This window comes from Embiotoca jacksoni, unplaced genomic scaffold (assembly GCF_022577435.1).
Source record: "Embiotoca jacksoni isolate LCO1_2020_lvr unplaced genomic scaffold, fEmbJac1.0.p SCAF_2, whole genome shotgun sequence".
NCBI lineage: Eukaryota > Metazoa > Chordata > Actinopteri > Embiotocidae > Embiotoca > Embiotoca jacksoni.
The window spans coordinates 4,858,039-4,876,411 of NW_027185340.1; the positions used below are offsets into that span (position 1 = coordinate 4,858,039).

An 18,373-nucleotide genomic window follows, 5' to 3' on the forward strand; every position below is an offset into this window, starting at 1 on the left:
GCTCACAACTAAATACATAAGAGTAAGTGGACAGAATGAAGGCAACAACAGATTATTGATTTTTATTCAAAGGCCAACAACTAACGTAAAAATGCCCATGAGGACGCGCTATTTTTATACGACAACTACGTGCCTCTTCCAAATAAGCTGTATTATTGTTATCTCTCTCACCAAGCCTTTAAAGTCTATGTGCTGTCAAAACATGAGGAGACACAGCGGCAGCCGTGAATGTAACAAGAACATCCAAAAAAAATGTGCTGCAGGACATGCAGAAAACAAGTGATGCTCTGTGCCGTATTGAGCAGCTTGAGGCCGCAGGCGAGAAACAATTCCACACTGCTGTGTCTTATTGGCCTGGAAACTTCCCTTCGTTGGGTGTGAGCAGTTTGTGAAATCAGATAGACAGAATGCTCCGAGAACAAACAAGCCGTGTATTTCAGCTTTTCTAACACTCCATATAGTCGATAAAGTCAAATAGGAAACCAGAGTTAATCTGACAGAAGCACTCAGCGGTAAGATAAAATGTATTTACATGTACGAGTGATGCTATAAATATCCAGGGTATGAATATGCTGCATTCTCGTCGTGGGGTTGTGAAGGAAAATACAGCAATATTGGAATTTTTCTGGGGTCAAATCTCATCGGAAAATTAAACACAAGATGCAAAAACTGAACAGGTGCCAGCTGTCCAAACCACTTCTTATTGAAGCTGACAACAGCTGCAGCAGTCAGGAAATGTTGACGTGTAAATAAGACAATTCGCCTCAACAGAATATCTTCTTTATTTAGTTCATTTTTCCAGAGGAGACTTAATTATGAAGTAATCACATGAAATAAGGGACATAATTAGTCACGATATAAACAAACAATGTGCTAATTATGCGCTTTAGCAAAAAGATCCAAGTTGATTGTTGTGCTGTACAAAAATGACAATGTTGGGCTAAAATAGGACTTGGTATTGAAATAGTCAATAGTCTGTTATTTATTGTTTATTTAGACAAAGTTAATGTATGGCTCCTTAATTTTAAGGCAAAATTAAAAATGCGTATTTGAGCGTGGCTCATTTTATAAAATAGGTCAAACTAGGTGACAAAGAAGGTGCCGATTCTGTCTGTTCCTTTAAAGAAACACCAGATATAATGCAGAATTCAATGTGCACACAACCGCCCTCCCTCAAATCAATGTCAAATGCCACAATGTCTGACCATTGCTGTAAAGAGATGATCAAGAATCATGCAGAGGTTTGCAGCGAACTCAGGCATTACACAAGAGTAGAGAAACCATTAGCAAACTACTTCACACTAAACTAATCAGGACGTTTCCTCATTTTAGGAAACAAAAAAACAATTCTGTTTTTTATCTTATTACTCAGAGACAAATCAGCCTCTCCGAGATCTAGTCCTCATTCAAATAAAAGTAAAATTTTGGCTTCCTGAAGTGGTGTGTTGATGTGAACATGCAGTTAACAAATCACAGAACAATGACTATCAATGATTTAGAGCACAGCATTATAGTCCTTTCAGTTATTATGTTTAAGCAAGCTGAACAACTGCAGGGTCAGATTCAACAAGCCATCACTTCTTAACACACTCCTGTGTGTTGAACTGAGATTATCTGATGACTATTGATTTCCTGTTACCTCTCCTGCAGCCATTTAATCTGCGGTGCACAGCCTATCAGTACTATAAGAGACATTAACCAAGTTCTTTCCTAAAAAGGGTGTCCTTCAAAAGAAAAGTTTAAACTAGAGACCCAACACTTCAAAAGATGAGTCCAAAGGTCCAATTTCACTCTCTATTGAAGTGTAAACTCTACGCACCACAAGCTGGGACACACGAGCCACAAGAAATGTATTTTTCTGACTATCGCTTGTGGTTTATAGCCATGGAGAAAGTTTGGGCTTTATTTGCTCAGGTATTTAAATTTATGCCACCACCATAACCTGGTGGAGGGAAATCAGATAAAAAATTAATTGTGTTGCTAGAAAGGTGAAAAATGACACCTTAACAATTCAACTGTAACGTCAAACACAACACCCCAGTTACTCTGGATTTCCCAGACCTCAGTGTTGGTGTTATTTCGGGAACATGTATATTCACGGACCATAGAGAAGAATGAAACATAAAAAACAAAGTACTTGTGAAAAAAGACGACTTCAGACGAAAGTAAGGGGTTTTACTCTCAAACATCTCACTCTTTAATTCCATACGGGCAATCATATACGTTTACGTACACGGATACTTGCAATCGAAAAAATGGCAGGCGGGGATATTTTTTTTTTAATGAGGTAACCTGGGAGGTGAACAAAACAAGCTATGTCAGTTGTGTGCAATATTTGCATCCTCTAGTCAACTCATTATGTGCTTCATAAGTGATAAATATGCAGGAAATATACTCCCAATGACCCAAAGGGCTGCCAACTTCATTTTAAAACCACGTACACCCGGGACAAGTTGTGAAAGTCTGTGTTGTACAATCAGGTTAATTCATGCAGAAACAAGAGCACAGTACAGACATACTGTGGTCCTCTGAAACTCTTCTACTTCTTCCTCTTGTAACACAAACCACTGTTGACTTTATTCCAGCTTGAGCTTCACCTTCTCTTTGTACCTTCAGCTCCATTGGTTTTCTTTCTGCTTCTCCCTCGGCTACAGACCTAAATTATTCTCTTTGATCAGATGCTACCTTGAGGCTCCCTAGAGAGAACAGACTGATGTAGCAATAACAATGCAGAAGGACCTGTTGAACGCCTTGAACAGAAATCCCCCAAGTGCATACTGTATGTGGATGGTTTGCTCAGGCCATTTACTTAGTCAACTGTTGAGTGGACAATCACTGTGGCTACTTATAAAAAAAAAAAAAAAAAAAAAATAGTGGCACAAACCAAGATGACACAAACTAAAATGTGTGAATCATCACCTCTATTAGGGACATTTTTTGGGTGCATTTTCTTTGTTGGTTTGCTTGTCGGCAGGATTACAGAAAAATTACAAGCCCAATATTCGTGAAACTTGGTGGAAGGATGCATCATTCAATTCAATTCCATTCAACTTTGGAGTGGATCCAAGTCACATGGCAAATCTATAAATGACTTTTCCCCTTTCATTAGCATTGTGAGATGGAGTATTTGTCCTACTAAATATCATACATGCTAAGCCTGGATTCTACGTGTCGTGTCTGATGTCACGGTAAGTGTATTGTGTCACTTCCTGTTGCCATCGCACTGTACTGCGCTGCTTTTCAAGGATTTAGCTTGTCTCATAATTCTTAGCTTACCAACACCGAGTCTCTCTGTACAGAAATTTGATTTTAAATTCCAACATATAATTGCTCTACTAAAGCGCCTGATTTTATAGTTAACATTTTATTTCTGGTGTACTGGCTTAGCAGTTAGCAATAGCTTCTGTCTCACCCTCTTCCACTCAGTGTTTTAGATGGATAGTTTTTCATGTGGGAAGTTACTTATGTTGGAATTGTTGAATTATTGTGCTTCTCTCTATAACATTGTACAGTCTTATGTATAAAGCATCCTGAGATGATGAGATGAGATGAGATTGGGCCCAATACATATGAATTGGAAAAAATGCATTAGATGGGAGTAAAGTTCAATAGTGACTAAACAGGAAAAAAAAGAACACATGTTTAATGACACTTAATGTGATGGATTTACTGCTAATTATTCATTTGTTTTAAAAGCTGATCTCCAACAGTATCCAGCTGCTGGCTGTGAGCTCAGCTGCAGCTGCTCCGCCTGCCTGTGCCGGGTGAAGCCGTTACGGGATACATTGTTATTGTTCAGACTTCAGCGGCGGCGGTTCAGTCTACGGTGCTATAGATTGTTACAGCTGTCGCTATTCAAATCTGCTGCTCTTCTGTGACAGATGTGCCACTGACACAGAAGGAGCTCTGGGATACAGTAACATCAACAACGCTCAGCCAGCAAAGCCGTCACTGCGTGAACACAACCGCTGCACGTATAGTGTTACAACCAGTACAAACAAATATGTCACAGACATGACGACAGCTACAGTGACTGTCATCCCGAGACTGCAATCTTAATCAGAGCTACAGTCTCTCTCGGCCGTGTGAGCCCTGATGAACCAGCTCCTCTAGTTTTCTTTCTAAATGCAATAGTATCGACTTGTGCCCGAGTGGCCGCAGCTGAGAGCGCACAGACTCTCACTACAGTTAAAACCATTGTTGGTTTGCTATAGTACATGATACTGCATTGTAATAGAGCTCAGCTTTTCTCCAAGGGTCAGAGTAACACAGCAAAGCAACACCAAAGTTATTAGAAAGCAATGCGAAGTAACACTGAAGCAGTCCTCAAAAAAAGTCTTGCGAAAATGTGGACCATGTACTTGTCAGTTCTTGGTAGTCATGTTTCAACATTCGCCAACTAGAACACCGAATTAGATCGCTGAACGCTTTCGCTCATTCATAGCTTCACGAACGGCCTTTTTCTAAATCCCTGGAGAAGAAATGAACCTCTTTAATGGCATTCAGCATATTGAAAACAGTTACAGGTATGAGTAAAAGGAATGACTACAAAAGGAAAGTGAGTGGAAGATTTTTATCCTTCATATACTTCCAAATCTATCTCGTCTCAGGAGGAATGTTTTAAATTGGGGATGTTTGGTCCATTTGGAAAGTCAGAAAATTACAAACAATTACAATCTGTTAATCACTTCAATTTGTAATTTCCGTTTATAAGAGGGAATATTTGTATGCTTAGAGAGGAAATGATTGATACCACTATCAGCAGCATCAGTTAAATATGGAGCTACAGCCAGCAGCCAATTAGCTTTGTATATAAGGCCTGAAATAGAGGAAAGCAGCTCGCCTGGCTCTGTGCAAAGGAAAAAAAAAAATCCCCAGGTACCAGCAACTCTTAGGTTAATATTTAACACATTACATCGTGTGTAAAAACATCAGGTTATGTTTGTAAGGGGGTACGTGCCAGACTACTTCTTGAGTGGTTTCAGTGACTTTCACAGGTCAGTGATGACAGGACTCCAGGATTTTCTCTGCCAATGCTTGGCAAGAAAGTGAGCAAGATTATTTCCTGGAAACATTTTCAGATTCAACATTTTAAGGTCATATTTTAATACATGTTTTTCTATTTAAAACAGCAACAACAAAAAACAGGGCGATCCTTGCTTTTGAAACAGAATAACTTAACTAATGCCAAGTTATTTGTAAAAAAAAAATAAAAATAATGACATACTTGATGCTGTATTGATGTTTTAAAATGACAGTGTAAGATACATATACATGCAAAGTATTGTATTTTTCTAACACTACAACGACTTAAAACTGTACAAATTGCTTACGCTGACATGATGAACTTGTCAAAAAGTTGTTCATTCACATATTCAGCAACTGTGTTTCAGGCCACAACGTAAGTAAAACATTCCTTCTCTTTTAGCTCGGTTTTGGTCTCTAAACATACTTCCTCAGGAGGTGGTAGAGATTTTACACTAAAAACAGCTGCAACTGCGGCAGTGAGAGTGAACAATGACAGTAAAGTTGCAACTGGACAGCAAAACAATGAGCTGAAATTCAATATACAGCTCTGTGACGCCAAAGGACAGCTGTAGATTGTGGCGATAATTCCCATAGGTTCCATCAATACAATTAACCCATACTACATTCTGTCAAATGACAGTGTGAAAACAATGTGACACTGCTATTACAAACATCGACAACAGCTTATTTAGTGTCCGGATGTCTCACAGATCTTTGCTTCTCTTTGATTTCAGACCTAAAATTTATCCACGAGTGTTTTCCAACAGCCACTCCAACACAAGGCAGACAGAGGAACAATTTTAGTGACACCTCTAACTTGTATGAATAGCTTTTTACAGTGCTTTAGTGTGGCCTGAGCGTAGGATGGTATTTCTGCTTCTCTGACATGCAGATGATATCACTGGTTCCACATAAAACAGTAAAGCACCGAACTCAGCAAACATCAGCCCGCAGCTCTCCATGCACTGCCAAGGTCACGTTCAAATGAACTGTAGTTCTGCCAAGCCAAAACAGCCAATATAGCAAATAGATGCCCCGTAGCGAGTGTATATGATGGTGTGCATGTGAGAGCAAGACAGAGACACTCAGCAGGGCAAATACAGTGTGTGCAGTATTGAATTCTCAGGAGAACCCGGTGGCATTCGGAGCTATACATCTCATAAATAAAGCAGGATTTCCTTCAGCTGCAGCCGTGTGTCCGTGTCCACGTCCGTGTCCGTGTGCGAGAATAAGAGAGAGAAGGAAAGGGCACAAATGGATTAGAGAAGGCCTATCATATTGCTTCATTCAGCAACTGAATAAACTCCCAAGCACGCAGCAGCACATTACAGGACAAATACACGACAACATAATGGGGCTGGGGTTAAAAATGACATGATGTGGTGATTCCACATTATAGTCTACCTTAACATATGGAAAGATATGTAGAGCAGAAATATCTAAATGAAGCGGTTGTTTCTGACACATTAATCAGTCCTTGTACAGATTTCGTGAGCTGTGAACCATCCGTCATGATTATCTAAACTGTTGCTCCAGATGGTTGGTGTGACTAATTTTGACTGAAGTTCAGACAGGCTGTCACATGGCTTATACTTGTTGTTAAACAATCTCTTCAAGGACAGTTAATGCAGTTCTTTAATTCATGAACCAACGCTGTGATACGAGCCGAGATACGAGCCGAGATACGAGCTGAGATACGAGCTGAGATACGAGCCGAGATACGAGCCGAGATACAAGCTTGGGAAAAGAAATTCAAGACAAAAATGCCATTTATAGCTTCGACACTACACTTGTTTTGTAATTATTTCACAGGTTAAAAACATTCAGTAGCGGCACTATTAGAGGGGTAGAACAATATGTTTAGCATACTGACATAAAATTTGGTCCGTTAAGTCAAAATATTGATTAATCAATTGATTGTCCAGCCCTAATTTAAAGGCTTATCAGCCTCAGCAGTTTGTAATACTCAGGGTTTTCATGCAAGGCTGCACACAGTGATGAAACATTGAAAAAAAAAATTCAGATAGTAAGTACCAGAAGACCTGACAGTTCAGAGCTCTGCACACTACAAGATATGCAGCTGCAATCAGCTGGCTGCTCTGTGATGTGTCTTGTCTTGTTCATTGTGTAATTCTGACAACAATGCTGAGCTCCTGCATTGTAGGAGCTGCGGAGCTGGTGGCAGGTTTTCATTATAGCTGAACTCTATCCATATAATCCCTCCCATAATGCATGTTCCAGCAAACGCACTACCTATTTGTGTGTTCCTAGTTTCTCTCTGTGTTGTGTGGTGACTTCCCTCAATCCCAAATTTCTCAATCATCTTGTGAGGAATTACTTAGAATCACACACCTAATTTTCTATGCAGACTTGGGTCACAAGTTATCAATGAACTCACTCTTAAGGGATTGTCATAATGATGGAAATACAATACTTTGATTTGAGTGAATCGAACGGCCATCCAGTGCATGCGCACGGTGTCTAAACCCGAGGCTTCCGGACCACAGAGAGCTGAGAGTGAGCATTATTTCAAATCAAACAAATTGCAAAACCAGCTTGTTTCACTGATCCATGCCTTAAAGAAGGTCAAAGATTTTTCATACTCGCAACGGTACTTTTTTTCGATACCAGTTATATAAAAACCTATTTTAAGACAAGGACAATTGCATTACATATCGGGTTACAAATCTTGAGTTTTCATGCAGTTTAGAGGGGGAGAGCGTAACCAGATTGTGTTTTGCTGCTGCAATTAACACGTGTAACACCTCAGATGCCAGTTATTACCAGATGCTACAATTTCTCAACGTTCCTGAAACACCTCACATGGGAGCTCTCGCTTGACACAATTTATCGCTGTCCCTTAAAAACGGCTCACGTGCTATCAGTAGACGCTAGCTGGCCAGCAGCACACCGAGAAACCTCCGGTCACTGCAGAACAACTTGGGTGTGTGGCAAAAAAAAAATCAGTTTGAAAATAAAATATTCTAATATAAGATTAAAGCTACGTAAGCTGAAACAGAGTGATTGTCCCTGTGAGGGCGGGTCGCCCAAATAGAGGCAATAAACTGCTTTTGCTCATCGACACAGATGAGGTTTGCCCGTGTGTAAATGGAGCAAAAGTTATGCGTTTTGAAACAAAAACATGTCGGTGTAGATTCAGCGTAGGTATTGAAATTTGCTATTGAATGACAGGGCATTTTTCGATGCCATATACTTCTGAACCAATTCTGTCGGTGCCATGACAGTATTGAAGTTCGATACTCAGCCCTAAATACAAAATGCAAAACCTGTGACTACAGTCCAAATATTAGATGCACTAATGATACTCAACGTTGTATCTGACAGGCTGAATAACATGATTAGTTAGCACACATTACTCTTCACAAGGCACTTGCTTTTTACACCTTGAAACCCTGATTCTAAATATTAGGCAGATGAGTTTAAAACAATGAAAGATGAATGAAAGTTCAACTGACTCTAATCATTTTGTTTGTCTTCGTGTTGTCTTACAAAGCATGCAGTTCACTCATTATATGGTGTTAAATTATTATTAATTTTTTTTTCTGACAAATAATACTATGAGTACAGCCGACTTGAAAAATATTAACCAGAAAAATGTCAATGTGTTAAATATTTACTTGATATTTATCAGCAAATTCCTGACTGGGCTGCGATGTTAGAATTTTTATTTTTTACCTGTGAAAGTGGCATGTTGCTTTAGAAATGGAAGAAAATGGTACGTTGTGGTGCCTGCACACTGAGAAACCGAAAGGATAGTGTGAATCACCTACATGCCACTCCTTGGTGATGTTCACGGCTGGCAAGTAACAGCAGGAAACACAATATTCGGCCATTAATGTGTCACAGGTCTTTGTGCACCTTCCCCTCAGGCCAGCATTAAACTTAACAGTGCAGAAGTAATTGGGAGTAAACAGGGGGAATAAGTAGCAAATAGAGAGATTTTCACAAGATCTCTTAAAACGCAGGCATAAAATGATCTAATTTATGCAGAGGTACATGGTTTTCTTTGAACTTAAATTGACATTTAAATAACTGAAAAGACAAGGTTGTCATAGAAATGGAGAAAACCTGTTTGCATGTCTGCCCATCACAAAATGTGAGCAGCATGCAGAACACTTCATCTGTTCGCTGAAACACTTCACAAATGTGAATCCTAATGTTTACTCGCGGGTTGGTGCGTTTCGGAGCATCCAAAGGAATGATGAGCGCTTGTTAATGAGGCTGAACCGCGGAGGGATGGATGTAACGTGGGCTGCGATGCTCCGAGGGGAACTTGGATCGTTCTGTGAAATACAGATAAGTAAAGCCCTTGTGCTCTGCGTGAGATAATTCAATGCTTGTCTGCTTGCTTTTGGTTTGAGCATCAGTACAGCCAAAGGGGAAAACGTCCACTTAATTAAATCAATTAGAGCATGAAGGGCCTGTCGAAGCCCTGCAGAAAACAACAACTCACAAACAATAGCTTAGGTCTTTTCATGACTCATAGAGTCCCAAGTGATGCATTCGCTGCAACCTTCTCTTCATTTCACAACTTTTTTACATGTTTTTTAACAATGCAAGTCATCTGAACAAGAAGATGCTGACGCCGTTTTATTGCTCGTAATCCAAACACTTGCGAAGCATGAACGCGAGGGGTGAAGGGTATGGTTTCTTCTCTGATTAATAATATTTTTGAAGCATCTAAATGATCATTTTCATTTTAATTAGTCTGCTGCCTTTTGGCAGGATGATCAGTACTGATCCAACAGAAATAGAGACTGTATCAAATGAAGCAGTTATCATCCAAACATCATTAATCCATATTAAATAGTGTCTGTCTGCTCTGTTCATTTAAGGTGTATGAGAGACGTACTTTTTCAGATGTTACAGAACCCATTTTTCTTACATATTTCACACAACTCGATGAAGGAGAACAGGTCATGAAACCATACGTTAAACCTTATTAACAAAAAAATTATGAACAACTGATGGTAGAAACACGACGGAGGAGCTACAACGTTGAGTTTTTATTTTTCATCTGTCACACACAGATAAAGTTTTGTAAAGATATGTAGAAATATGTAACTGAGCTGAGGGAAGCTGTTTCTGAGGACGGGAAGGGTAGAATCAGCACCAATCATCATTTGCCACAGCTACTGTGATAAGATCAACGCTGAGGCTGATGAATTGTAAAGTCACAATGTCATAAACTACATTTTCCCTTCATTATCAGTATCAGCGTTCAGTATTGGTACTTTGACTTTGGGTTTCCCCTAAATCAGGAAAGAAAAAGCCTGACTTGTCACTTTAAATGATTTTCTTAATTAATTGAGAAATGGTTTGTACTTTAAAATATTAAAAGGTAGTCAAAATAAAATGTCCATTACAAGTTCCCAGAAAATATTTTTTTGCATTTAAATTGCTTCATGATCAAGTTTTGATGTTTTAGCTTGGAAAATGATTCTGATTGCCAAGATTAAGGTCGATTAATTTTTCTGCTCATCATGCATTTTCCTCATTATAAGCTAATCGCCGCAGCTCTGATATTTTTTACTTTTTGTGTAGAATCACCAAAGGTCCTGAACTTTTGTCCACACTTTAAACTCTCCCACTAAAAGTGTTGGGTTTCACCTTCACTCTGTCTCTCTTCATGGCCCAAGTAGCAATTTTCTGCCATGTAATATGAACCCCTCACAACTAAAGGAAAGTGTGGGGGAGCCATTGACCCTTGATTACTATCTAACGAGTAGCTCTCCATGTTTAAGAATTTAAGGTTCCGTTTCTGTGTTGAGTTAGGCAGAGCTGAATGTACAATCTGCAAGATATCTACCCGAAGACCTCAGAAGGCTTACAGCCTGCGACTCATTAAATCTCATATCTTCAGTATTATTCACTTAATTAGGAAAACCTGCCAATTTAATCAATTTATCAATCCATTTAGTCTGTTTATAAAATAATATGTCCTTCACGCCCACATTCTTGCATTTCCTTCATCATCTTGTTTCAAATTCCCAAACTCCTTAACTTCTCTGATCACCTCTTACACCATGTCAGGCCTGAACATCATCATGACCCATCCATAAATTACAAAGTGTAGCTGCGGTTCTGTGAAACTGAGATACCGTACCACTGTAACCAGATTTACACACTCACAGTCCCCCACTTCCTCCCTAACTCTTGCTCTTTCCCTTCCCTGCCTTCCTGCCCCCCCCCCCCCTCCCCACCCCCCACCCGTCCCAGAGCAGGATTAGGCCCAATGCCCAGTCGTGACACAAGGACACCGAAGCCAACAGACTGTCAGATCAGTTGTTGGGCATGAATTAGGAACTCAAGCCCAGTGGCAGCGGAGAGAGGCGACGATGGAGATTAAGGACAAGAAGGAGAAAATAAACAAACTAAATAAACAAAAGATAAGCTCATGACAGACAACTGAAACACTGAACTACTGAGAAGAAGCCGAAAGTAAAGTCACGAAGAAACTTAAATGTAAATTACAACTAAAAGAGATACATGGGCATCTCTGGGCAATTTTCATATAAAACAACACAGGAAATGTATCCTGGCTGCTTTGTGAGGCTGTAAAAAAGCTTATATCAGCTTTCTAAAGTGCTCAAAATGGTGACGATTACATGTTTGTCAAAACCACCATCCTACTTTAGCTTGTTAGCATGGTAACATAAACACAAATGGCCAAAGCTGTTGGGAATGTCGCTTGTTTTGAAAGTTCACACAAGTGGTGGACCAACAGGCACTTTCATCGCTGACTCCATGGCAACCATGTGACTTGAAATCATAACACTGATGCATTGAAGTGATGTGGTCAGACGGAAATTATAACAACAACAGGAATATATATATAAATTCCAAAAACAAACAGCGTAAACAAAAAAAAAAGATTGCATTTCACTGACGAGGCCACACACACTGTGCAATGTTTGACATACGTGTCAGCTTAATGGCGGCATAAATCCTTGTCGTAGGTCACGGGGTCAGAGAGAGAGGGGGTCCATTGTCATAACTATATGCCCTGTCAGGTTAATGGCTGCCCATTCCCCAGATTACACATGATTACAATGACAATGGGATGGCCTTTATCTTGCTGCCAACATGATGCTCTTCATGAGTATCTCTCCGTGTCTCCGGACTGCCCATCTGTGCCTCCAACTATTAATTCCTTCTTCCGTCCAGTTTAGGATTTCCTAAAGGGAACATTATGCTTTCCACAAAGCCAAAATAAAAAATTTAAAAATGACCTCTTTTCCCTGAATGTTTTCCGCTGCTACACGGTTGCTTCCTGAAAAACACTGCTGGGAATAAAGTTCTGTTATTTTGTTTAGGATGTGCACACAGAAATGGAAAATATGCAGCTGAGGACACAGAGATCTCAAAGGATGGATTTCATGTATAAAACAACATACAAATTCACTTTCCTGGAGACCGACCATGTAATATGGGTCATAAAATTTAGAGGATGATGCAATTCACTTTAAAACCCAGTTCTCACAGCATGCATTTTCAAATAAAAAGAAATATCTCAAGGGCGCTTGAAATTAATATCTTAATTTATTTAACTTCCAATTACATTATTAGAGCATACATTTTTTTTATTGTTTAATTATCATAGACAATTAAATTTATAAATATTTCATATCATTACATGAAGTTCATATATGTGGTGCCGGCTTCAGAAATAAACCCACTCACATTTTAGAGAAAGGCAATGTCTAGTTTATATTGAATAAATTAGTACGTTTTTAAACAGCTAAATATTTCTTGTTCAGAACGTAATCGTTTTCCTCCAGCTCGTAATCAAAACAACAGAGGAACAAAACAGTGTCGGCACCCTGTGACATCGAATCACTTGCCGTGTGTGCGAGGACATTTTAGGCCCATTAAGCATGTGAGAGAAAAACAAGCAAAGTAATTAGTCTCGGCTCATAAGTGTGCAATCAAACATACAGTAGAAAGAGGATTTGGATCATTATCTCATCTGTAAAGATGTGGCTCAACTGACAAATGTGTGTGGTAGTCTGAAGATAAAAAAAAGTCAACAACTGAAAGAGAAGAAATACATTTGGTCATTGTGAATCAGGGCTAAAACAAAACAATATTTACACGGGACTAGTCAGGATGACTTTACGGATGTTACAGTTGTCACAATTTTCAAGCTTAACTTTTTAGACTTAAAGGACCGAACACCAGCCTGAAATACTGCCATGTGTAACCACGAGAATAAATCTATCACTGAAGCCCCAAGTTGTCACTAAATGATGCACTCGGATGTGTTGTATCGTATACTTTGGAATTAGAAATCTACTGGACCTGGCCTACTACTGGATGTGGTTTTAACTTTCAAACTCTTTGACTTTATTAATTGGTGACAGCTGCCTGTACGCACCATCAGTTTCAGTCTCCGAGGCAATTCAGAGTGTCTCATTTGGAAAAGACTCCTCTATCAGTCCTCTCAGGGACAAACCTACAAGATGTGTCCTGTATCTTTTTCTGTTTTTTGTATTATTAATTCATCAAGAAGTTATTTTCTCCATAGCACTCACGCAGTAAAATATGAAAAACTAGTAAAACATGTGAATTACAAATCACTAAAGCCCCAGTTGATGTTTCAAAATGTCTCGATGTTTGCAGTTAACATTGATAAAAACAAAATATTCAGTTTACAAAGAGATTAAAGAGAGAAGAGCAGTAATCGCTTGAATTAAACATTATGATCCTGAGAGTTTGGGTTATTTCCTGAAAAAAAATATGTATTTTTTTATCAGCTGACTAGTCAATTGAGTGTTTAGCTCTATATAACTGCTAGATTTGCTTATCTTTAAACATGTTGTTGGCAACAATTAAAAATAATGATTCCAAATGGGTTTTACTTGTTAAATATCACACTGGATGGATTTTTAAATAAACTGTTCTTCTTGGAGACACTTCCTAACCAGAATACAGCGAGTACATTATGAAGTGATTCTGTGCCATTTAAGAAATGTTGCCTGAATAACATCTGTTTAAGACATCTTTTCACGTCTAATTTTCTTTCAAGAAGCAGTAAAGGATTCCTGGTTTCACAATTGACTTCCAGGATGTTTAACATTTACGAGAAGTAACTAATACATATTTTACATCTTGAATACATACATATGACTGAAACGTATTGTGAAGCCACATAAATACAAGCACAGAGAAGGGCTACAAGTACCTACTATTATGATTATTAATTACATTGCTTTCTTTATAATGTGCTGGTCTTCTCAAACCCCAAGTTTCTATGTTAATATTGCTTCTTTTGTCTGATAGTTAAAACATTTATAATATTCAGCTTATGATCACAGAGGTCAAATATTGACCGAGAGAAGCTGGAATCTCAACGATTTCTTGGGTTTTTCCTTGAAAAAAATGTAAAAAATAAAATAAAATCAATCAACAATCACAGCTCTTGTTGATTAATTTTCTGTCGATCAATTTATTGTGTCACCCTGGGTACAAGTTTTAACTGAACCACCACTCAATAACCATGATCTATAATACCCCTTCTGGAATTTACTTAAAATGGGAAGACATAACTTGAAAAGAACTTCAGCTTTCAGATAAAGTAGTGCAAAGAAATAAACATTATTTTCCTCTGAAATGTGGTGGAGTAGAGGCATGGCTTCAAATTGCACGTATATACAGCAACTGAGTCAATAACTACGTTTTATGTAATGCTTTGTATTATCCAGTCAGTAACCGCCTCTCTAGTTATAGTCAGGTTTCTAACATCGTAAAAATGCAAAGTATTTAGATTTGTGTTCTTTGCCTTAAGATATGATCTAATTGAAGGAAGTTTCGGTAGTACAGGCCGAGCAGTCCATTATTGCATTTGCCTTCCACATACCCGTCATTGCTGAGTGAACCTTGTCCTAGACTTTGCACAACACGGTGCCCTGAGCAGTGGGTGTGTCTGCAGAATAGGTGTGTCATGAGAGTGTACCTTCATCAGAAACTGTTGCCTCTGCCTTCAAGTAACCTCAATCTTTACAATGCAATACACCACGGGAGAATTTCTCCCCGTTTCCCCAAAAATAACCAATTTTTTTTTTGACAAATAACTTACTACTCCAAACCTTCAAGAAAGACAATGCATCCTATTATCTGCTGGGATTTGTGAGAAGGATACAGGGTGCAGTTACCATGAAAAGCCACTAGACACATTGACAAGCTCGGCATGTGGCACCGGTCGACCAATCTATGGTGTTTTGGCAAAATGTAGGTTCATTGTGTCAGCTATGGCGTCTTTAAATTGGAGCTCTGACACGCGCAGTGCACCGTATTAATGACAAATTTAGGAAATGCCCTTTTCAAATAAGTAAATAAAGAGTGTAAATGCAGAAAATTACTCAAACAGAACAGATGACTGAGAACGCGGAGATGTCTACAGACCTGCCCGTGGTAGCCTGCGCTTCCAGGCCTTTAAGAAGTGGCCCCGAACAAAAACTGCGAAATGGTAAAGTGGATAAATTCAAAGCGCTTGTTTTGGTTGTAAGAAGGAAAATTTGAGCCACACAAAGTGCGATATTTAAATGTAACACTCAGAAACGCGAGGTAAACCGAGGCTCCAGCACACGTCCAGTTACACCAACATCTGAGTGGACAAAGACCCAGCGTCAAATCTAGAAAGTGACACGAGCGAGCTCCCATTTCTGTCCCAACTTTTGCGACTGTTTGTAATTAAATTCATCACGAGCAAATGAAGCACAACGAGTCGTTTAAACGGCGCTGGAGAGGGCAAAGTAGCCGGACAACTGCACCAACTTACACAGTTCATTTGTGTTTGCAGGCTTACCTTAGTGTTCACTCCAGTGCGAAAGGGGCAAACAGCGCCACGCTCAACACGCCAAAATGAGGAGCCGCGTGCCAAACAAGAAGTAACTAAGCCCGCGTGAAAGCTACAAAAAAAAATAAAAAATAATAACGTTTACATCCACATATTCTCTTGTTTCACTATTTTTTTTTCTTTCTTTTAAAACATGGACTGAGCATGTACTGTTCGACCTATCCTCGCTTGTTTTTCCGTCGCAGGCTGACTGCCTCCACCTCAATCACTCCTATCAAATTGGCCAGGATGAACTGATCACTTCCGTTCTCATATTTCAAAATAAAACAGGGTTTGAGTAGCTGTCACGATGTTAAATAATAGCATTTCTGTGGTGGCATTTAGCTCCACATTGCACTAACAAAAAAAAAAGACATTGGGTTGCTAAAATTCAGAAATTACGTGAGTCATATCAGTATTAAAATATAAGTATTAAGTAGGCTGTTAGGAGAATAAGTAGCCTATAAAAAAAAAAAAAAAATAGGCCTCTTATGTTTGTGGTACAAATCAAGGAATTGTGTAAAACTTACAAAAAAGACACAGTGAAGTAGGTGAGTAAAAGACCCATAAACAAAAATACAAAATACATACAAACTAAGCCTATGCTTCACTCAAAGTACTAAAAGTAAAATATGCATTATGCCGGTAGGATAATATCAATGATGTTGAGCATTTTTCTGACAAAGAAAAGTAGACTGAATAAAATATCATTAATTAATTAAACAAATAAAACAAAACACAGAATAGGATAAGATTTTCAACAAATATCAACAGATATTTTTTTTAAGTTTTTTTTTTTTTTTTTTTTTGCATATGTGATTCAAAGTCATGTCCTGTTAGTGTTTTTTTATCATTTAAAAATACAGCCTTCCATTGTTTTTTTTTATTACAGATGTAAGTGTAGACAATTGTCTGTAATTCATTGTTGGAGCTAGTTTTAACTATTGAAAATATTTAAAATACTTAACAAAATTTCACATTTTATTAATAAAGCACCTTTTTTTATGAATTTGCACAATTTTGGCTCTGATGTTGTAACATAACAAATAAGGGGGGAAACAAATAATGTCCTAATGTAGTCATTTATTTACAATCTATTAATTATTTTTAGTAGGCTAATAATTTTGTTTTTATTCATTGTTATTTGTCGTTTTTTTTACTTCTATATTAATATAATTTTTTGTCCTCCTATGTTGTGCCATTTACTGAAAATGGCATTTTTCTCCCTTGCAGTTATTAAAGCGGTAATACAACTTTAATGTTGAAGGAACATCCTTGCATTTCCGGTGTGATCCTGATATTTTCGGTTTGCTTGATCACCGGTCCCGTTGGTGACGTCACCAACACCGGGACTAATACAGGACAACGCCAGAGAAAAAGGAACAAATTATAGGGGACTATATCGCCTCTTGGCGATGATAATAGGAAAAATACTTTATTTTCTTTTTTTTCAATGTTTGTCTTATTCGAATATAGGCCTAAATGATTTTATAATACAAGGGATTATTGTGAGCTCAGTCTCGTGAACTTGGTCTCTCTCTGACACAAGAAATTCATCTCATTCATGAATTCAGCAGTGCTTAGTGCAGTAACTCTCTCATTTTATACACAAACCAGAAAGTCTCTGGTCGGGCATTCACTAAAAGGCTTAAATGTTGGTATTACTAAACTGTTTGTCAAATTACTCAGTAAAATGTATTTATTCAGATAAATGGGTTTGTTGTGGTCGTTTTCTAACCTTCTGTTTTCTGGGCATACGGGGAGTTTTAACACTCATTTAACATGTGCTATTTACAGAATTTTGCAACATCCCACACTGCACGACAAAATCGCAACATTAGTCACAAAGAAGCAGCCTGGTTTTATCTAGATACTCCCGTTCACAAAACACAAGACACAAGACAAGAATGCAGGGAAATTCAAATGGCATAACAACAAAGAGAAGTACCAAAATAGATGTATTGATAAGTGAAGTCATAAAACTTCCCTTTGTTTGGGTTTCTACTATATATACATATATAGATAATATCTGCAAAAAAGTGTTTTGTAAAATAAGACACACAAAAAACCCAACAAATTCAAAGCTTGAACTAAAGAAATGAGCTTTGTGAGCAGAGTAAAGAGTCAACTCAGCAGATTGCACTATGAGTGTAAGACAAATATAAAAATAGATGTCGAGATGAAAGAGATACAATAGATTGTAATATTTCTTCAAGATGTTAAACCAGCTCACATCAACAACACTGAAAGTTTATAATCAGAGAGTTTAGCAGAAGTAAAATAAATCATTTTCCATGTTTGTAGGACTCACATGAAATACAGTATAATGGTATGATTGCATGTGTGCTGAAACAGCGAAGGACTGGTTACATGGTAGAAGGTTGAGTTTTACATCTTACATTTTTGGTATCAAGAAAAAGCAGATATTTTCTGACTGGATTAGTGTTCAATGTCTTCTTTTTTATTTTATTTCTCAGGTTATCTATT

At 38.2% G+C, this 18,373-nt stretch overlaps 1 protein-coding gene across 1 annotated transcript in view; it reads right to left on the reverse strand.

Annotated features, from left to right (window-relative positions):
- Positions 1–16,120, reverse strand: part of LOC138201032 (cytoplasmic protein NCK2-like) — a 35,150-nt gene extending 19,030 nt beyond the window's left edge. Inside the window, exon 1 of the mRNA XM_069154121.1 lies at positions 15,857–16,120. The gene's annotated coding sequence lies outside the window, so the exon portion shown is untranslated. The remainder of the gene's footprint in view (positions 1–15,856) is intronic.
- Between the last annotated feature and the right edge of the window lie 2,253 nt (positions 16,121–18,373).